At 45.0% G+C, this 22,665-nt stretch overlaps 1 protein-coding gene across 25 annotated transcripts in view; it reads left to right on the forward strand.

The window, feature by feature from the left end:
* ptprda (protein tyrosine phosphatase receptor type Da) overlaps window positions 1-22,665 on the forward strand; it is a 348,556-nt gene that overhangs the window by 218,616 nt on the left and 107,275 nt on the right. Inside the window, exon 1 of one of the 25 annotated variants that reach the window (XM_076724732.1) lies at window positions 1,079-1,625. The exons of the other annotated variants lie outside the window; for them this stretch is intronic. The gene's annotated coding sequence lies outside the window, so the exon portion shown is untranslated. Of the gene's footprint in view, window positions 1-1,078; window positions 1,626-22,665 lie in introns of those variants that run through there. 25 annotated transcript variants of the gene reach the window in all.

Raw genomic sequence — 22,665 nt, forward strand, 5'->3', positions numbered from 1 at the left:
CTTCTGAGATGCTTTTGAAATGCACTGGGCACGTCTGGTGGAATCATAGTATTGCATGGAATGGGCGCCATCAGTTCCGGCGGCCATTTAGCGACACAGCTTTCCCCTTTGGAATTTGCGGGTTACTCGACTCTATTTGACAGCTATAGTCATGAGATAATTTTCAGATATATATGTTAAAGCTTCAGTGTGTAGGATTTAGTGGCGTCTCACAGTGAGGTTGCAGAATACTAATGAATACTCCTCCCCTCACCCTCCCCTTCCAAGCAGAAAGAAGAATCTACGGTGGCCACTAAAAAACACGAGAGGCACTTTTGTTTGTCTGTTCTGGGCTACTGCAGAAACATGGCAGTGCAACGTGGCGGACTCCATGGAATAGGACCAGCGATAAAAGGCTGATTCTAATGTACCAAAAACAAAAATCCTTATTTTCATACATGAATGAAAACATAATTATGAATATTGTTTTTTTTTTTTTTTGTCTGCCAACTTATCCCCTAAGCCCCACACCATTAAAAACCTGTTATGATCATATCAAATATAGTCCATTTTTATCCAGTAAGCAGCTCAACGGGACATACAACTGTATGAAAAGTAGATGCTGCTTGCATGTTAAAGCATCAGTCGTAATTATGCAATAGTACAATATGTAGCCAATAATGCATTATTGACAAAAAAAAAAGTGAGTCTTTTATCGGCTATATTTCACTTTATGCTTTAAGTATATTTTATAGATAATAGCTTCAATACCTTGAAGTAGTAAAAGTTAAATTCTGAATCCCCTTTTCAATAGTTAAATAACATTAATTTGCCTCCCACATGTCATCATAGCTGAAGCTATATAATAACTAACAGACGCACACCCAAACACTCACCCACGCACACACACACACACTCCCACGTCTCTTTAACACAAATCTTCTCACTAAAATAGCCATGTCCAAGTGCACATTCCTGCAGTGGACTGGGGGGGGGGGGGGGGGGGTGCTCCAAGAGAGTTGGGAAAGTGGGACCTCGCTGAGTGACGTCACCCCTCCTCCACACCTCTCTCTCTCTCTCCCTCTCTGCCTGGGGTTTTAGTCCGCGCTCGGGTCTCGGCGAGGAGAGAGAAAAGGGACAGACGGACTGACTGACTGTGAGACACAGAGAGAGAGTGACAGAAGGAGAGAGAGAGAGAGAGAGAGAGAGAGAGAGAGAGAGAGAGGGAGAGAGGGAGAGAGAGGGAGAGAGGGGGCTGTGTGTCCCAGCCACACCGCACTCTTCAAACACTACCACAGTCTCGCCACGTTCAATTCAATGAAGATCTAACGAGCACAACACAGACAGACCCAGAGAATACACAGAACACACGCTCCACGTGCGTGCTTTTCCTCCTATCGCCTGCACATCGCTCACGCGCTGATGACGGACAACTCGCGGGAAGAAGAAGAGAAATAAGAGCGAACAAACCTGGGGGGGTGGGAGAAGAAGAACCTGAGGACGGATTTCTTTCCTCCACGTTATAGGACTCGACTGTCATTACTGGATGTAACACATACACACACACAAACTCTCGACTTCTCCTTCTCCAGAAAAACCAAAAGAGGAGAGACTGAGTTTCAAACTGACCGCAAAATGGTGATAAGGTAAGACTGTTTGACGAGCCTGTGAGTTTGGAGGTTGTGACAGTCGGAGCTGAAGTCGCTGCCGCAGTGATTTCAGGTGTGCGTAACCCCGTGAAGTTGGTTCAGATAGATGAGCTGGACGCTGGGTTTATGCTCCTAATGCATATCGCTTGTTTGCTGGCTGCCGTGTTTAGGTGCTGTTGTGTTTACGTGTCAATAACTGTTTTACGCATAGTTTATTATTATGAGTGCGCGCGTGCTTGGATGGATACAGTCGCGCTCACCCGAGCCACATTACAGGAAGTAAACAGCCACAAAGGGCATGAAATACCTTTATTTGCTGGTTTTTATTTCTATTTTGATTATGCAGCTGGGCATAAACTACATCGTTGAATGTGCAGGTGGAGAATATCAGCCGTGGTGTGGCGTTTGTGGTGAGCTTTGGGGAGGTGACCAGTGTTAAAATCAGTTGAACTGTCAGTAAATGATCACCACACGTTGGCAGAAATACATCGCATTGCCTAAATGTTGCGTTTTGAGTAGGTTAGTAGGCTGCCGTTGATTTGTCCGCCTTCATGTCACACGAAAGAGCAGAAAGCGACCAGCTCGAACGTGTTATTTTAAGCCGCCTTTAAACTGTGGCGCTGTCATGTAAATACAGTTCATTTCGTGGCGCCTTTTGGAGTTGTGGAAGCCTTTCCCTGCGAATCTATTGTGAAGAATTTTCAAAGCGCATTCCTGTAACTCTCCAGAGATCCCACATCTCATTTGTCTTATTTTTAGATGGCTTTTTTCTTCTTCTTTTTTTGCGGGGTTTAAAGTTGACTGTGCTTTTTAAAGAGCTCACGTGTTTTGGGGTTAAAAAAAAAAAAAAAAGCAGCTAAATATCAGTGAGGCAGGCGGAGAGTCACGCAAGCGCTTTGTCAATCAGGTGAAAGTGAAGCTTTATTTCCAGTAGAGCTGAGCACACCACCTGTGCTCAGTGTGCCAGTTGGGCCACTAGGGGACTCATTCTCTCCAGTCAGGGAGAGGAATGCAGTCCTTACGCACCATGCCAAGGCACCCTCTACTATCCCCAGATTTTAGAACTACAACATAAATAAGCTCTGTGGTGTCAAAAACTCACAAAATTACTGATTGTGTATCCATCAGCTTGTTGAAAATTAAGAATTTGCAATCTGCAATTCATGTGAGGAGGCGTGAGGGTGTGGAAAAATGCATTTTGCATGTGTAAAAAAAAGAGGTAATGGTAAGATATTGCTGTCTGAGTTGAATGAAAAGGCAGTGATCGAGGGTGGAGTAGGCTAGTCGGTGTTTGGTGTGTTTGTGTGTGTGTGTTTGGGCATGCAAATTAGTGTGCATGTGTGTTTGCTCAAGCAATTCCCAGTGTATCGTCAGCAAGCGCTCTGGGAGAGCTCAGCCCGGCACCTCCACTGTCTTACATGTTTTACAGTTCCCAGCTCAAACAATTAGCACTTGCCCAATTTTGACACAGCGCAATTAACGCTGTCACCACACGTTCGATTTCCAATTTCGCTGTTGCGACAGCGGCGCTCAAAAAGAGGAGACAAAATGGATATGCACCAAGGTGGTGCTCGCTTAAAGTGCTGCCATCCCAAGTCGCTGAGGGGAGCAAAGTGTCTCGGTAGAGAAAAAGCGGCACTGACGCGGCCATCTTCTCTCAAACCCTCAGCCTCCACTGAGTGTCTTTTTTAAAATCACCCCAAGTGATACATTGCTTTTTTAGGGGAAAATGATGTCAATTGTGAAAAGTTTATGGCGTATTATAGTGGAAAGGAAATGAAAGGAGAAATGAGGCAAGCTTTTCTGTGTCACTCACTAGTGTGTGTGTGTGTGTGTGTGTGTGTGTGTGTGTGTGTGTGAGAGAGAGAGAGAGAGTGAGTGAAGGATACAAACAGTTCATGGCATGCAAGCCGTTAAATTGAAAAATGATTTAAGGGTTTAGAAAGTGCCTATAAGGGAGTAAGGTCATTCATGTGCCAGCTGATCTCCCCTTTCCTCCTGTTTTTTCTGCCTGAAACACATTCTGAAATCAGATCCCACATTTTTGCCGGAGTCTAGAAGGGACAGCGGGGTATTTTCAAGAGTGAACATGAGAGACAAGTGGTCCATGTCTGTCCGATGTCCTTTTTGTCGTTGCTTTATTTCTTGAATATGCGCTCACCTGGCCAAGTGTTTTCACAAGCGCTCCTACATTTGCAGGTTAAGCGTTAAGCTCACAGATATTAGCTCGCTTACAGCAGCTCGATTAATGTAACAGAGGCTTCTTGAAGGACCACGGGAGTTTTCAACGTTTCTTTCTCTTTGGCACAAAGCCAAGCACTCTTAAAAACAAGTGTGCCTGCACCTCACAGTGCCATTGTCTTAGCACAGCCAAGTTGCTCTGACTCACTGGTTTATTTTCAAGAGCAGACCAAAAAAAAAAAAAACAAGAAAAAGAAGCGAGGAGAAGAGTTTTTTTTTCTTCTATCGGTGTGTATGTACGTGTGCGACTGTGCCTGTGTGTGAGCACCACTTCAGGAATTCCAAGGCCAGGGCCCCCATTACAAGTGTGGAATGAGAAATCAACACTTACATTACAAAAATGGATACGTAAACATAGAGGCCACAATTATCAGGCGCCGTGGTGTTGGAACTGGAGGAGATGGAGTGCCAATAGGTCTGTTAGCAATCACCCCCCTCACTGCCTGCCCTCTGTAATCCAGTGGGTGTATTCTAGCTTATTTTGCGCCAGCAACGGCCCTTAACAACTACCCACTGACTGGCAGGCCGGCTGGCTTGCTGGCAGGGTGGGTGGTTGGCGGATGCAGGGGAAGTTTGACTGGTAGAGGTCATATCTTAGAAAAAAAAAAAAAAAAAGGCGTGAGGGTAGCGAGGTGTGTGCCCATGTGTCGTTCCAGCGTTGGCATGTGTGCTGCGTGCGTGCGTGTGCACAAAGCGTTTCGTACATCTTGTAGTTTACTTCCCTCATGTACATCAACCGGTGCGTGCGCCTGTGCGTCAGGGGCCTCCAGCCGACTGCAAACCCACTTCAGAGAGGCCGGGCTTGATGCGTTGTGACAAATGAGAAAGCAGTTTGATTTCGCACAACACTGAGCTGCACTCCAGCATAATGAAGTGATCATGACTTTACCCTTGGTTCACTTTGGCCCAGGTCCCGCTGTGTTTTTCCCCTCTATTCAATCGCTTCACTCACTTATTTACTTGGCAAGCATTTCCTCCCGTAACCTCTAGTACTGCATAACTAGCGTCAAGGGTGGGTTGCTTGATAAAAACCACCGCTACGGGGCATTGGTTTTACACATAGGGGAACGCTGGCAGTTTTTATTGATATTCAAGTTGCCACTGGGTTGGAATAATAAGAAGCCTATTTTCACGCCCAGGCAAAAATCACCTCTACTGTCCATCACCCTGTCAGGGCAGAAAGCTGAGGCGTAAATATTATTTGGCAGTGGAGGGAGCACGGGGCTACAGCTGAGCTTGTTCTTTCCTATTTACTCCCATTCTCTCTTCTTGTTTCGCATTTCCTCGCTGCCCCTTTCTGATAGTCACCCCGTCTTTGTGCCTCTGATGCGTCTCATCAAACCAAAACATCAAAGTATTTGGCCTTTTCCATCCTGATTTCACTACATGTATGTCCCTCGGTGAAATTAAGTTGTCTGTACTGGAACGCACAAAGCGCAGTGTCACTTCCAACATGGTTCAACTCGGTGTCGGGTGCAGCACGGAGCGCTTTGCCTACAGGCTCTGCCTCCAGGCTTCGCGCACAGAGGGGAGCTCCGATGTGTCAGAGACAAGGAGGACTGCCTTTCCGCCGCAGCTGTCCTTTGCTTGCAGATTGGGTTTCAGGAGATATGATGGATGCCAAACGCCTGTAGCCAGTTGTGAAGACACAGAGGGGAAGGGGGGAGTGCGCTCGTATGGATTTGGATCAGGGTCAGTGGCACTGGCAGAGGACTGGAATTCTGCCCTTGACCTCCATTTTGGATCCCCCCCCCCGACACACACATACACATCTAGCCACTAACAGCCTGTCACTAGGCACTTTGACACTGTTAGAACTAATTACAAGAAAACTACAGACTGCAAGGGAAACAGTCTGGTTTCAGCTATTGCAAGAATGAAAGTGAGGGGGTTCAAAAAGGTGGCTTGGTGATATTTTTTAAAGACTTCAGCGTGATTGTGTTGCAACCCAAAACATTATTTCTTTTTATGCCCTTCCCATTGTCTCATTTTCTCTTATCTTAATTTTTGGAAAGGCTGAGAGCAGAATCCACCGAGGTTCATTTGAATAACCGGCGGAATGAGGAAATAAAAGCTGGGGGAAGAAATAGAAGTTGCGGTCGGCTCTGTGCATTCATGTCACACAGCTTTATCAAATTATTCCACAATAGCAGCCACACAAGTGATGGAATTTCAATTAAAGTATGACAGTTTTAGAATTTGTTTTTGCTTGCAAGAGAGCGAGCGGGGGTTGCGTTTCATGCGTTGGGGCCCGAGAGAGTGGACAGCAGGGAGGGTCTTGTACAGGAGACGTATTTTCCAGCCTGTATTCTCCATCTATCCAGCTCCCCTCTCCCTCCCCTCCTTCTCCCCCCCATCCTCCATCAAAAGGGAATGACTTAGCTGAAACACTTTTTGTTCAGAGGCACTCTGCGTTTAGAGCCTGGAGCCGGGCAAAAATGGGGTGTTATGATAAAGGTCTTTGCGACGAGAAGTCAAAAATGGAGCCTTTAGTTGATAGGCTCTTTCCAAGAACAATTACGCTACCTGCTGTGCCAAATAGAAGGTTGCAAGAGATAAGTGCAAGGGAGGGGTGCTCAGCTCAGACTGGTGGCTAGCTTGTAAACTGGGAAAGAGCACCGTATATATGACCCTGAGGGACTGTAAACAGCTTTAGGGCTGAGTTTGTAACACACGCAAGCCCACAAACACTCTTGAATGTACACACATGGCAAATATGAGCAAATACGCAAAGAAAGAGTGTGAAAGACTGTTTAAAACTGATAGAACTAATCCTGAGAGTAGACAAAACAAACAGTGTTTGTTGCTGCAGCAGCTTGCCATGAAATTATTTGCATAAAATAGACCTAACTTTTATCTAAAATTAAGCTTCAGAACAAAGGTGATTGAGATTTGTATTTGTTGGCCATTTGCTTTTCCACTCCCAGTGGAATTGGCAAAGAGGAGAAAATTCCATTAAAAAGTGCTGTGACATTGCCACATAGCAATTTCACGAATGAGGAATGCATTTAATAGTGGATGGATTTTTCATAATTTGGAAGTCTTTCCCCAATTTGTGCCATAATTCTTGAAGTGACACGTGTTGTAATGGGATCCAGTGCCTCCAATCCACTCGCAGCGTCTGGCACCCACATGTCCACAGAGGGATACTTGAACATGGATGGATCACAAGCAAAGTGAGAAATAGTTTACAACGAAAAGGCAGGGGATTTTGGACTGATTAACATCAACAATGTGTAAAGATCTGTTCTTTATTATTCATTTATCCTCCACGTTTTTTGGACTCCAATTTAAATTCCTGCATCACTGCAAGGTTAGGAGTCAATGTTTAAATTCTGTGTAACCCCAGCATTCTCCCTCTACTCAATCTGCAATTATAGCTAGCTGCTTTGAAGAAGCCAGGCGGAACTAAAATGACTTTTCATGTCCGGCATAATGACTGCCATTTGGAAGCAGACATGGAGAGAGAGGGCGAGAGAGATAGAGCCACAGAGGAGAGAGCGAAAAGAGATGGAGGGAGGGGCAGAAGGAGGGAGAAAGGGGGGCAATCAGTGGATGAAAATGGCTTAGGTCACCTCTGGTTCTGACCAGACGGCCCGAACCAACCGCCTTTCCCTCTGTCGTTCCTCGCACATGAATCCACCGCATTTTGCTCCTTTTCTTGCCACCCTGTGCTGCTCACAGAAACTTTCACCCTCTTCTCCCCCTGTCTCCATCTTCCCTGCCATTGGTCTCCATTCATTTGCCATCAACGGAAGCTTAGCAGCTTTAAGGCGGATTACAAGATGAATTGCACAGAGCGAGGCGCCGTATATTCTCTTTAGGGTGGGCCACTACTGCCAAAGGCCAGAGCTGAGCGCCGTCACCTGGGCAAGCAGCTGGCTATCTTTTACACTTCACTCGCTAATGAGGCCAGACAGTTGGGGCTGAAGTTATGGAGCAGGCTGGATGCTGTGTTGGTAATCTATTATTTAGACTCTCGCGGGGAGGCTGGTCTCAAGAATTTCATGCATGCATTTTGCAAAGCAAATGGTAGCCCAGGGGGAATACAAGGCTCTGTGTGCGGAAAAAAATGAGAGAGTATTAGACATTAATGTGAGTTGCAGTGTTTCCTTGTCCTGCTTATTTCAAACCTGCCAAGACCTGAAACAAAACTTTTGGGTATTTTGTCTTTTTTTTTCTCTCTATCACACTAAGAAAGGAACGCTGCCCATACGCTTCAGTGGTGCTAGCAATGGTGACAATTCCATCCAATGCACAAGTCTTCGTCTTTCACATTGAGTGTTTCTTCCCTTCTTCCTTCCTTCCTTTATTTCTTTCCTCGTTGTGATATTTTATGGATGACAGATGAAGGTTGTGCTTGCGTCTTCAAACAGCCGACATAGAAGAACGGGTATATCTTTCCGTTCCCTTTTCATGTATATTTTAGGAACTATTTCAGAGGGGTTTCGGAGAGTTGCATCACACTGTTACAGATAACACTGCGCAGACAGGACTTGTTTATATTTAGTCAAGCTAGAAAACTATGACACACATGACCCCATCAGCGTATTTATAGAGTAATACTGGTGTTTAAATTTCCTTAGGTACCAGGGGCTGCCGTGGCAGTCTTTTCAAACCTGCATTTTCCAACAGTCCGGCTCAATTACATTGAGTGTCCGAACATTAGAGAAGTATACTGGCCTGGCACCAGTCACAAAATCATCAGATAAGGCAATGAGGCGTCAGTATCCACAAACTTTCTCAGCCCCATGCACCCATTTAGCAATTAACTATATTTGGACCTGCGTATACGCAAATCCACTGGGAGATGAGATGGCAGCAGTTAAACATAGAGAGGCAGTTTTAGCCAGAGCTATTTAGCAGACTTGGGTTACTCTTAAATGAAGTTCATGCAGAATGGCTCAAGATACCACAGATAGCTCAGTTATAGACGGTAAAAATGAGCTACACATACCAAAGCCCATGAAATCACCAAGTTATTCATGACCCCACATGTAATGCAGATCCACATCATGGTAATGTAACGCTGATATTTGCAAAAGCGTGACATTGGCCATGTGATGAAGAAACGGGCCTATCGAGTTATGAGAGTTAAAGTCACACTCACCAGACGCCAGAGCCACACTAAACCACATTATGCCATTCCATTCATTGACAAGTATTTTCAATGACACACCTCACAGCCACATACCAATTTTACACGTGCAAACTTTCAAGAATACCATCAGCCATCCATGAAATCCCCAAAACCTACAGGGTAAAGTAAACTAGAATTTCCGTGACCTTTAATACAAAGATTTTCCACTGAATTTCTCATGCCGTTCAAGAGAAGTCTATGTCAGGTGTGGGGCAGGGTAACCCAAGCTGCCACACTTAATCCTCCACCTACCCCTACCTTGTCCTTGCATGTGTTCTCCCGTCCATCTACCCTAAAGAAACATTCCAGGAGAGTTTCGGCGTCGCTGTAACCAGACACCGTCATGCCTTGTGTGCGGGAGAGAGCGTTTGTACATGGGAGATGGAATGCGTGGGTACGGTCTTCTCTTTTTTCCAATCAGTGAAAGTTTAACACAACACACTACTTGGGTTACATGATGTAAGATGACAAGTAAGCCCGAGATCAGGCCCTTAGATAGCAAAGGCTAATATGAGGTTAGCTTTAAGATGGGATGAGACATGTTGGACATCTGTGACTACATACAGCGCAGATATGATTTTGCAGAGATTTTGGAATTATGAGGGAGATGAGGATGCTAACAGACTCATACACGCATATAACACACGATTAGAGGGAGCAGCAGTGTGACAAAGTCCAGGCAACAAGACAAAGACACGTCTATGGACTGAAACACATCGATAATATATCGATAAAGTAACTCAGATACACAAATGAATGTTCTGAAGGCAACTCGGGAGAAACAGTGAAATCTTACGACCATGACTGTCGTTGAAACACATTTAGACTTCCGTTGAAATGGCTAACTTTAAGTGCTATCCATATTTGATGGCTTGCCCCAGGTGGAGACAAGGAGGAAAAAAAGGTGTCAATTGCAGTCATTAAAGTATGAACTCATAAAGAAAGCTAATATGCATTTTAAAAAATGGATGTGGATGGATGGCCAATTCAGCCGTTGACTCTGACCGTCACCCCTCAAGCTTTAAATATTGCAAATGGATTTTTCTTCTGCCGTAGCTGATTTTCATTCCTGTGACAGTCGAGAAGAGTGTGTGTGTGTGTGTGTGTGTGTGTGTGTGTGTGTGTGTTTTACAGTACTCTTTGTGTCACAGTCTATAGAAAGGTTCATTCGGTAGCCATGAAAACACATTACAATGCAATCCCTTCCTTCTGCTCTCTCTCCTGTCTTCCCACCCTCTGCCGTTATTTGGAAACCTTCCCGACCGTCTATTGTGATAAGCTAAACACAAAGCTGTGAGGAGGATGTCCTGTGCTCGCTGCTAGCCATATTGTTGTCTTGCTCCTCCGCTTGGACTGCCAGCCTGCGTAACACTGCACCGGGGAATTAACCTCTGCTGCTGCTTCTTTCATATTGTATACATTTTTGCAATGGCCACTCCAGCAGAGCCACGAGGGGGAAAGTACTGTCAGTGTGGCCAAATTACTGACAGCTCCTCTCTCGCCCAGCTGCTTAAATGCACAGTGAGTTTGATAAACAGGCTCCGTCTCCCTTGCTTGTGGCTGCCTCTCGTGCAACCTTTACAGAAATAAAAGGCCATGGCTTTTTTTTTTAAGACAAGTTCGTTGGTGTTAAAGTGGGAAGTTAAATAAAGGAGAGTGTAGTTCAGTGAATGGGACATTACTACATTGTCACAGTTTGTGACCTTTCCTATTTGTTCAGACAAGCCAGGGTTTCTCTCTGTCAAAATGGCCTACACCGTTTGTAAGCGATTCCTCCCTTCCTGTCCCTTTTTTTTTCATATCTGCCATCTGCAGTGACTGCGTGACGCCACGGCTTCTGTGTCATCAGTGACAGTGCTCTCTCTCTCTCTCTCACACACACACACACACACACACACACACACACACACACACACACACACACGCAGGGTAGACAAGAGAGAACGGAAAGGAAGAAGGAGGGAGACAGAAGAGACAGTGAAAAAAAAAAAGAGAGCTCACTTCATCCTTTAATTGTGTCTCTGAATGTCCCAGTGGACTTCATTACCCAGGCATCCTAAGAAATCTCACTTGTTTGCTCTTGGAAACATGCAAAAAGCGTTTGTAGTTCTTTTTATGTCTACAGCAGCGCGAAGTGCTTCAGTTGGGATAGTCAAATTTTCTCTGAAGCGCAGATCGAGGCACACTTCAAGCAGTCAGTAACGCCAAGGATTTCTTTGCAGTGAGAAAGTTTTGATGATTATGTGCTGAGCTAATGGATCTGATGGCTGCCCTCAGCAGGCTGTCCATGCCAGCCATCTTCTGCAGCGGCAGAACTGAGGGACATTTTCACTTAACTTAAAGAAACCGCTGGTTAGTTTAACTGGAAACTTATTGAATGATTTGACGAGAAAAGCGAACACTTTCTTTAAATTTGTCCATATTTCAGTAATGCCAACGGACACTAAATGATAGACTGGGGTGTAAAAAGGAGCAAATTGTTAGGTAATAAAGTGCTTTTTTTTCATTTTCATTTCATAGAAAACGTAATGTAGTATTGCAGATTTTAATATTCTCATTTTTCCAGACGTGATGCATCTCATAAACTGCCATGTTTGCGAAAATAGCACCCTTTCTTTCACGATTTAAAGGCAAATATTAGTGACACATTCAGCTTCCGCAAACCTTACCGGAGGATTGGAGGTAATTTTTGACTTCATTAAATTCGAGGCTAAAAATCTACTGCATCTCTGCATAAAAACACAGCAGGAGAGGTGATTATCTTTGGAAATTAGCTCACTCGTTTAGAGCTGTGTGGATGCAGATGCCTCCGTTCAATGGAAGCCTATTATTCCAAACGACTCTCATTAAGCCATAGTGAAATAAGGCAAGCTGTGGAAGCAGTGAAATAAAATCTTTCGACTGGCTGTGCAGAACTCGGCAGCGGTGAGCTACGCTGTCTTCATTAAGAGCTCTGACGTCAGGAGTGAAACACAGAAAATGACTTGGTGTCAAAGGAAAATTGTATGCAGCTGATTTCTGCCTCTTATGCCCCATAGGAGGTTATTTAGTGTTTGTGCTCTGAGCCGAGGGAACTGACAATACAGTCTGAGCTTAATGAGTGAGTTAACACTGAGAAGCATGAGTCACAGCTGATCTATTCAATGTAGACCTGCTGATCAGAAGCTCCTTTTAATAACATTCAGAGCAAGCCACTTTGCTGATTAGTCAAGCTGTGCTGTGCCCACTTCTACAGTACGTGACTCTGAGCTTGGCCTGTGACACCGGTTCCCACAGACCATTAAGAAAATCCAGCCGATTGCTGTCTGCCTGCAGCCAACACTTGTCTGCCACTGCTCAAGTCCCTTCTGGTTGATACTGTCACAAAAAGCAAAAGGCTCTGCAATGTCTTGGTTAAGTGCTGCTGTCATCAGCTAACAGCATTGAACGCAACAGAAAGTGTCATCGACCTCCTCTCCTTTCCAATAAACTTTTTCTTTTTCTTTCCTACATACCAGTGCACAAATGGATGTATGGTGTGTTAGCAGTATATGAGAAATATTCTTGGTTTCATGAATTTTCTTTACAAGTAAATAACAGTTCAACTACTGCAAGAATTCAGCTTGATCGCTTTTTCCAAAACCTTACAACAACTTGAGTGAAACTGCCTAAAACTGTTACCAGGCAAGGTCAGGTGCTGTGTTGACCCATTTAGATTGACACCCAATGCAGGTTCAGCCCGTGGCACGGTGTTCATCTGAAAGGGGTATCAGTGATGCTCACTTGGTTGCAGTTTGGCCAGATTTGCAAAGATTTGCATCAGCTTTGCAACTGCAGTAGATAAAATATTTGCATGTACTGAAACTCTAAAAAAAATGTTGCCAATGCAATGATCTGTTGTTGAAAAAACGCTGAGAAACACTGTAGTTATTCTGATTATTCCAAGACTATCACAGCTTACATGACAGCATAAACCAGTGCTGCATAACTAAGCACCATGGGACTGTACAGCATCTGGACAGATTTTTTTTCCCAGGATCCATTTGAAGTGTTTAACACCAGGGGAGCACAGTTAGAAGAACTCGGGAGGAAGGGAGATTAGATGGACTCTTGTCATATGAGGAAAAATTTTGATGGTCTCACGGTTCCCTGTGGTCTCAACAACACCGCAGGTGGCCTTCATTTGCATCTCCCAGGAGCTTACCTCCTCCCTCTCCCTTTTGAGTTTATTTATTACAATGGCCGCAGGTAGAAGATGACTATCAAATCAGCCTCGTGTTGAACAAGGTTCTACAACGTGCTGGCACACGCACATGCGCAAACTGTTTGTTTTTACAGTGTTTACCAGCTTATTATTGCTCTATGATAACCTCTAGCCATAGATTCGTGTGCCGTTTGGCCAGGGCCCTAAACATCAGAAGCCTGTATGAAGTGATGGAATGTACACATTAAAATTCGATCTCCTGCATCAGTACATCCAGCACTGGTCAGGATGGCAACTATAAATTGCTGGCCATTATTTTCGATTAACCACACTGACACCATGGCCCATGACATTTCTTCCCTTTTTTTTACCCCCTGTCACAGTGGCGCCATATTTCCATCGCCATTTACTTTAGATTGTCCCGAAGCACGATAACGCAAACCAGGAAACCTCGGGACACAAGCCACCGGCGATCTTATTAGTGGCAGAGCTGCGATAACAGTCGTCATCTACGTCCTCGGTTGGTATCTCAATCTTCAGGCACATCCTTTCCAGGGCCTGAAGAGCCTTCATGGCGGGTGCAAAGGGGAGACGGCTTGACAGTTTATCATTGATATGCTGGGGAAGTTTAATTCCCTGCATCCCAAGTCCACCAAACAGGATTCCTCAACCAGCGGCTCAAAGGAAGACACAAAATGGCTGTCTCGGGTTACAAATGCAATTTGAACTTCCACGTAAAAAACGTCAGCTGTCCTAAAACAGAAATCACTGTGTTGGTGAAGGTTGGCGTCATTTCAGAAACCTTATCAGGAGGGGCAATAACTGGGAAATAAATGAACAAGAAAATGAAATAACCTTAATAAATTTATTGAACCCATATGTTCATTTAAACATCGGCAGTACATTGCATTTTAATTTTCATGGGCAGATCTGGCAACCTTGAAAGCATCACATCATATTATATATAATATGCAGATAGGATGGAAACAGATATGGTCAGATGCCAGCGAACATCAGGGAAAGCAGATGCACAACACAAGAGGAGCAGATATCGTGTATGATGTAGCTATCAGTTGCTCATTCTTTAAAATAACGGCCAAAGGAAGAAACCACTGCCAGAATTTCAGTGCTATCAGAAATATCATTATTTCATTGTCCTCACTGTTAAGCCATTACATTATGCACATTCATCTAATTGTCTAACTTTAGGTTTAAATATACTGAGGGACAGCTGATATTAAAATCAGCGCTATGGCGCGGAGCCATATTCCAATTGCACAACAATGAGTTCAGAAGGGTGAAAGAGTAAACTGAACCAGTGAGAGCAATCGGACTGCTAAGCTCTTGTTTTGACAGTAACAAATTGTTGTGTCTGTGCAGAAAGGCCTTCTCTTTGTTCTTAATGAGTTTATTGGCAATCAATACCCCTTCCTCATCCACTGGCATGTGACACTGAGGCCGTGACCCAAAAGGGACCCTTAGACGGTTGTGTTGAGTGGGTCAGAGAGGATTGGTAGCCGCTTGTTCATGCTTAGGCAGACAGGAATGCCCCTCTTCCACGTAGGTGAGGCGAAGGCAGGAAATGAAAGAGGCTTCATCTCTGCAGCTTCATTGCTTTTTTTCTGCGGTAACTGGAGGGCATGCTGTTTCTCTTCACTTAAAACATGGAGACTGCCTTTCTTATGTTGCTCCTCTTATCCCTCATTCATTTCAAGGCGGTGCATTTCTCATGCATCCTGCTGCACATGCTAACTGATTTGGCTTGCAACCAAGGCGACCTCCCCAAAGAGCTGGGTTTGCGTCCCTGTCAAATACTTCACAAAATGCTAGTGTGCCCGTCAGTCAAAACCTCACAGCAGAACCTCTCGTCCAGTGATTCTGTTAGCATCCTGCTGATACAAGTGCTTTTTCGGTACTGTTTTTTCAGGAAGATGGGGCCTGGCCTCCCGGTGGGGGTCAGAACAGTTGACCCTGCCCTGGCGAGCTCTCAGTCTGACTGCGATGATTTTATTCAGCCCCACTCAGTAGAACAGCGGGGTGTGACCCGGGTCGATGTGGCAGTGCCAAGGCTGATTCCATTGAGAAACCCAAGGCCCTTTGAGAGGCTCTGATCAAGGGTGCCGGATGTTTTTGATTCACACTGCTGAGCCTTTATATATTCAACAGTCAAATCAGTCTGCTAAAATTGGGTTTATTTGTCTTTTCTGGAAACATGTGATTCAATGGAGCTGGCAGGGTGCAACGGAGCTTTACTATCCCTAAAAAAGATATAGTCTTTCTTCTATTGTTCCTACCAAACACACTGTAAATGCACACCATTCAAGGTCTGCGCCTTTTGTTATTATTTAGCCCGATACAACGCAGAACAAAGGAGGGAGAGGAGAGGATATCTGGCAAATGAAAAGCAATTGGGCCAGGTGCCAGACTCAAGTCAAGCATGTGAGCTCAATAAAGCACACTGTATCGATTTGCGAGTTATTCATTATTTGTTTTGGATGTAGAGAAAGTTCTTTGGAAAATGATTTTGGTGTGTCGTTCAGACTCTAAAATAAATGGTTTGACAGATCATCAATGACCACAGAATATGATAGTAAATGGCCTGATATTGATTTATTTCCCAATGCCCCCCTTCTCTCCTCGTGAGCTGTTATGCTTAAAGCAAGACCAAGCACTCTCCTGAGTATTGGATTTTTGTCCACCCTGCTTTCAAATGTGAAAATGAGGATTTATTTTGTCCTGCTGCTTGAGTGATGCTTATAAGAGAGCATGGATTCAACTAGATAAATGGAGATGGAGAGAGGATATACATCACACTGCGCTTAATATCTCTCATGACAACAAGCAGCCTTGCCGGTGGTAATATGCAAGCATCTAGGCCCTCAAAATGCAAAAATGGCAGCTTTGTTTACTGCATTCAAAATAAATGGCTGAGGCCCCGCTGTCACTCACAGATGGCACTTCCTTTGAGAAAAAAAAAAAAAAATTGCCGAGCCAGTGACTCGTAATAATGCGTTGGCATGGCGGCAGCCATTTTGCACAACCTCCGGAGGCACTGATCGTCACAGAGAGGCGTTGGCATTGTCTTGGCACCGGCCCGACCCCAGGCTCGGAGTAGTAACTGATAGCCAAGCTGGAGCTTGTCAGGCCTGACGCTTATCACTTTTGACATCTGTCCACGCCATCTCTCTCCCCTCGTCTGTAGCGGGCCCCAGAACACCGACCTTGGGATCTCTTTCTCTGCTTCTCCACTGCCCCGAACCTCCCTCCCCCTCCCTCTGTGTCCTCACTCGGCCCTGCTTCCGTGTGTGTTGTTTTGAGGCTATCATTTACCCTTTTAGACCTTGCATTGTGGTCAGACATGACTGGCAAACCGATGTTCAAGCACTGACAAGCCACCTGCCTTATTTGGATTCTTTCTTTATGCAATATTGAGTAGATGTAGCCAGTGTGCCAATGTCTATTTTGTAATCCTATCTTGTCTAATAAGTCTGAGCAGCACAGTTTGTTTATTACGGAATGATTTATTTTAGAACTGTATTTCCAAATACATTCAGGGAAAGACATGATAACAGAGATGGAGTGCAAATACAAAGAGGAGGCTGTTAGTGATTATTAAAGGTAACTATGTAATCTAACTCTAAGCTGATTTCTGCCTGCAGATGGCATGGGTTGTTTTATATTGCTGTTTTGTGCGTTTGCACCAACAAGACAAAAGTAAAGAGTGAAAAAAAAAAAGGACAAGCTGCCACACACAGGCCAGCGTTGACAGGCTGACAGGAAATGTCTGACACGACGTGTTGTGAGGGAGTGCTGCTGCTACTACAGTGCCCCGATGCTGTTCAACAGCCGAAAGAAAGGGTCAGCGTGTGGCAAGCACATCCACACACACACATATGTCTCTATAGCATCCTGAGGCAATTAGTCTCACAGCTGACAAGAAAAATATGCTGATCAGCTTTAATGTACATTGAGGGACTGCGAGTTTAGAAGCTAATAATCTCACGTCTGTGAAAACCAACACGAACCTCCTTGTGTTTTCGCAAGTCGGTGGTCTTGTGAATTTGTGTGTGTGTGCAGGAAGCAGCTGAGATATTAAGAGAGCCAGTTTGACTCCCACACACATTTCAATGATAGATCATTTTTGCAGAATAGTTTTTAGCGACTGAGTCACCACTTTAATCATGATCCACGAATCGGCTGCATTTACAGCGGAGCACTGCGTTCCCCCCATGTTGCATCGCACATCCTTTTACATTATGCGACTGTGACTCATCAGCAGCCCTCACCCCTGGCCTCCCTTATGAGGTAATTAAGCCCCTGGTTGTTTGTTTAGCTGTCTGCATGTGTGTCCTGTATAAAACACAGGGGGGGCATATGTTCTTCCTACCATAAACCCATTGAATCAGCGGGACATGAGTGGTGAGGAGGGGTCGACTGTGCATGTGTGCCTGAGTGTGTGCTCTAATTAGGCAGGCAGAAGTGTATTAGCCTCACTGGGCAACAGCCAGCTGGGAGCATCTGGAGTCGTCTTTCATACTCACCAACTTCCACGCTACACACATACTTGTCCACACACACACACACGCACACACACAAAATTAGAAAAGATATCTATGGAACAGCAGTGTGATAAGAGAGCGTGGGTCAGGTATGGCGGGTCATATGCGCAGCTATTTAGGTCTGCCACATTTTAAGCCTCCATCACACATCACAGCCCCCACCCATGTCCCTGTCTGGAGTCCTTGTTTTAGAGTAACACTGCCACTCTCACGTCTCTCTCCAGAGTGGAATGCCAGCAGGAGCGAGGGGAGGACCTCGTCCATTCCCAGTGCACTCCCACAGACGCATCAAAGCGGTCTCGTGGGACCAGAAGAATTTAGTTTCAAAGCAGGGTCAATATCTAAAATAATCCTTGCAGCCTCCTGCAATCACTCTGCTCTCTCTCTGTTTGTTTTTATTAATGGTAAGATGAAATGGCCATTTTGGCTGCTCTTTTTATGGTCAGCATTTTGATTATTTCTTTCTTTTAAGCCCACTTCTTCTGTTTGCCAAAGTCTTAAAACGCTGCAGTTCCCCCCGCTGCATAAACAGAAGAGCTTTCTCTTGATCACATCACTGACATACTTCAGCTGCTCCTACTCACTGTGTTCCCTCTAATGTCCATCTCAGGTTCCTGCGTAGGTGCCCACTCACCACAGCACGAGATACATCACTTCCTGTGCATCACCTGAATATATTAAAAGAGATACTGCTGTCACACACTGTGAGCAGAGAGAGAAAAAAAAACAAAAATAGAAAGACTGAGTTGGCACTCTCAGTATTTCTCCTGTCGAGAGAGCTCAGTGAGCCAGCTGAAATAGTGTTTCTCTGTGCTATTGATTAGCTGGTTAGGCCATGAAAAGCCAGGGACAAGACAGCCTCTGAGCTCCCTTCCTCCGGCTTACCACCCCATGCTTGTATGTCTGTTCTCCCACTTTTCTCTCTCTTACGCTCCAGCTTTTATGCCCCCCCCCCGCCCCCCCATTTATCCCAATCCTCTTTGTGTACTGTATTTGTCGCTCTCATTCTTGTGCTATTCTTATGTGTTTTACTGTTCCACTCATGGAGAAAAAGCCCCTGCAAGCCACTTGCCGAGTTAGATCACAGGAACCCAGCTGTTCACAGTCAAGGGCCGCTTCTTTTATTAGCCGTCAGTAGGCCGACCTGGTAGGGCAGCGAGAGGGAGAAAGAGTGGGTGGCAGGAGGAGGAGGAGGAGTGCAAGAGCAGTAGGGGGGGGCACAGATTTCCCAGCTGTTAGTCCACAAGCTCTGCCCCCCTGTCAGAGATTAAGTAGATCAGCGGGAACGCGAGCAGATACACAGCAGAGGCGAGACAAGACAGCTGACAGAAAATGGATTGAGATGCTCCTCCTTAAGGGGGGTAGTCGTTGCACATGGACGACCAAACCTCCAGTTTTTTTTTTTCTTGGCTGAGGACTGTAAAGTTTTGCACACCGCTGGAATGTACAGTGGGATAAGGCACAAGCCAGCAGCCATGCAATGCCTTAATACCCCTACAAATCCCCTTCTCTTGCCTCACACCCCTTTTATTTTTCCCTTCCATCTCACAAACCCGTGCCGCCTTTGAGTCTGTGGAGGACTGTTTTACAAGTGAGCCAGTTGTCTATAGGGACACAAAGGACCTGAGTGTAAAATTATGTTTGTAGCTATATAACCAGACCTCCATTGTGCCATTTTTACGATATTATTTTCATTAAGATTGCAGGGATGGTTTTCTGTCTTTGTTGTGCCTCCCCTCTATCTGCTTCAATTCTAACCACAGTGGAAACAAAACCACTCAAAAGAAGTGGCAGTGATGAGAGCAGCACAGAGTGCTCCCATTTTCTATGATTAAATTTACTGTGACAAGCAAGCATGCTGTGTTTTGGCAAAACATGTTGCTGTGGGAACCCAGAAACTTCATCACTCCAGAAAAAAAAATAATGTGCAGGTTTTCAAAAGATTTGACATGAGATTTGGGAAGGGGTCTTCGGCAAGCTTTTGCCTCAAGTCCCTTATGCTCTCGAAGTACTCAAGATGTCTGAATTGTATTTGCATATTTATGAGAAATGGGTGTCACAGTGATTAAGTTAACTGGAAGCCAGTTCTGCAGAGTGTGGATAATGAAATCATATAAAATGTGAAAGTCAAATGGCATTTTCTTAAACGATATCTCTTTCAACCTTGTGTCAGAGTTGGTGAAGTTGGGTTAAACATTTTGCTTCAGCAAGACGGACACTCATTGTTCAGGATGATTCATGTGAAAAGACGGCTTGGTCGCTGTGATGATTGTAGAAAGATGGTGAAAACGCCCATGATATAGCAAACCCTGGCATGGTGGAAGTGCTGGATTAGCACTTGAACTCTGGGTGCTCGGATTACTTTATCTTAAATATCAAAACCTGCAGGTTTCCAGCCCACTTTCTCCCCCAAAGACAAGAACCGAAGCAAAGATAAATCCAGAGCATGAGCAGTCAGGAAAGATATTTCCGCCAGACATTCACGTCGTGTTTAATAAACATGGAACCAATATGGACTTCATTACTAGGTGCTTGAGACCAATGTAGCTCAGTGGCCCCAGACAAGTAATTAGAGTTCACACTGAGACCTGACTCTAAAATACAGTCATTATCCCAGCAAAAAATACAACCTTTCCAGGTCACATCACTTTGTTTGCAGCAGTAAAACAAGTTTATTTCTGCATTGAGCCACCATTATAGTAGCCCCAATCCGCTTGCCAGCGTTTTATGGAGCACAGAGTGATTGGGGGCGACTGAGAGATTCAATAAAAAAGTGGTAACACAATTGGCTCAACACAAAGCAACCGTGCGAGCGTGACAATTTTTGTGTGGAATTTGTGCTCGATGATACGATCATTTTATAGACCAGTGTATGCGATGCATGTGCAGAGTAGTTTTCATCACCCTAATTTAACAAGCGCCTCCAAAATGAAGCCCCAGACGAAGGCACCAAATTCTTTACAGCCCCCTTAAGAGCTAATCAGCCATCTTGCAATGAAACACTGGAGTTTATATTGGCCCTTCTCACACAATAGTCCCAGTGTAAGCTTGTTGTTGAGCTCAAAGGTCTTGACAAGAATGAAACTCATCCTGTTGCTGTCTTGGTGATTATTGAATGCAGACATTAGAAAATAAAGGCCATAATCTGAGTTGACAGAAATTAGGCGCAAAGCATTTTTTTTGGGTCTGACTGTGGACAGAAGTTGCTCACAACAACGAGAAAATGCCCCTTTGAAAAATCGCCCTTGGAATGTGAGATCAGCCGTGAATTTTCAATCAACACGACTTTCCTCCTGCAAGACTTCTGAATCAGCAAAACATCTTGTAAATATGATGTCTAACCACTTTTCAGGGACACAGTTTGCAGTGCTCCAGTGGGTTGGATCTGTTTTCTGTTGAAAATGTATGATTAAGATAAATACACTAGTCTGTGCCAGTGTTTTGTTAAGCTTAAATTAAGCTGTTGTAATGTACAGTACTTTGGTATAGGGTTGGACTGTTTTGGCAAGATGTCAGCACACTGATAATTACATAGCAGGAAGCGCTGTGCTTCGAAAGAAAGAGGAGGCTGAGGTGAAAGGAAAGAGAGGAAAGAGAGGTGAATTTAAGGAAATGGCAGTGAGAGTGCATGGACAGCTTGAGAACAAAAGAGCCTGTGTGCAACAGATGAGGAGGGGCTTTGTGTATTTTTTACTGCAATGATCTCTGAGTAAAGAATCAGCGAGACCTCAGCTCAACACAACAACCTGCCTTTTCCGAACAGTGACATAACAAGCGAGCCCAATGAGTCAGAATGCCCTGACCCCTTGTGCTTGCGAGACCTCGTAGAACGAGGCAGTGCCACCGCTCAATGCATGCACCAGCCGCACCGCCGCAGCCCTAACTGAGGCACTAGCTCCATCCAGTGTATGCATGCTCCCCTCCCCTTACATCACCACGTCTGGAGGCGGAAGGTGGGGAGGGGTACAAGATTAATGATGGTGCTAACCGCGTATTTATCATCCGGCTGGAGAGTAATGCGACACCTTTCTAATCTGAATATATTTCATTGGGCTGTTATGGCACTCAGCCCTGGGCCTCATGTATGTGTGTGTGTGTGTGTGTATGTGTGGAGTCAGTGTGCGCGCCTGCACCTCTGTGCGTCACTGGAAGTGTGTTTGAATGTTAATCATATCTGCATAAGTTTGTGCATGAGAATGCGTGTGTTTGTAAAGGCATGAGAGAACTGTGATAGCAGCCAGCCGCCATAAACGCTCATGCTATCTGCCATGGCAAAACGACCCCGTGGTAATGAGATAAAGATGAAGTTCCTCTTTCCAGCACGTTGGGGCCACGCGCCCCGAGATCCTCTCCTCTGATTCTCAACTGCCTTGTCAGGTGAACACCCTCCTTCCGTCCTCCTCTCCATCTCTTCCTCTCATTCTCCTGCTACTTCTTTTTGGCACTCAGCAGAAATCAAGATGGATGTCTCCCCACCTGAGATGGGGAGATATGGAATGCACAAGGCCAAGATGGGGTCTGATAGGGCCCACATTGGGCCGCCCGTTAGATAGGCTCCACTGTCACCAGAGCTGGTAGAACTATTGAGGAACTTTGGAGAAGAAACTACCGGGTTTAAAGCATACTCTGCAGTTGGCGTTTTCAAAGGGGAAACTCACAAGCTGAGTAGGTAGTTTTTCCACACTTTGGCATGCACAAGACTACACACAAATGTTAAATTATGCAATAATTTGGCTTTCTTACATGATGCCATATTTACTGTTACCATACTTATCCATTAATGTGGTAGAATCTCAAAACATGGCAGCAGCTGAGTGTATGAAATCTGTTTTGCCTACGTTTTCTAAATCTATCCAGGTGTTCGGTCTTGAATGCGGGGTCAGAACATGCTCATGTGCATTTCTACCATGACAG

Source organism: Chaetodon auriga, chromosome 24 (genome assembly GCF_051107435.1).
Source record: "Chaetodon auriga isolate fChaAug3 chromosome 24, fChaAug3.hap1, whole genome shotgun sequence".
Lineage (NCBI taxonomy): Eukaryota > Metazoa > Chordata > Actinopteri > Chaetodontiformes > Chaetodontidae > Chaetodon > Chaetodon auriga.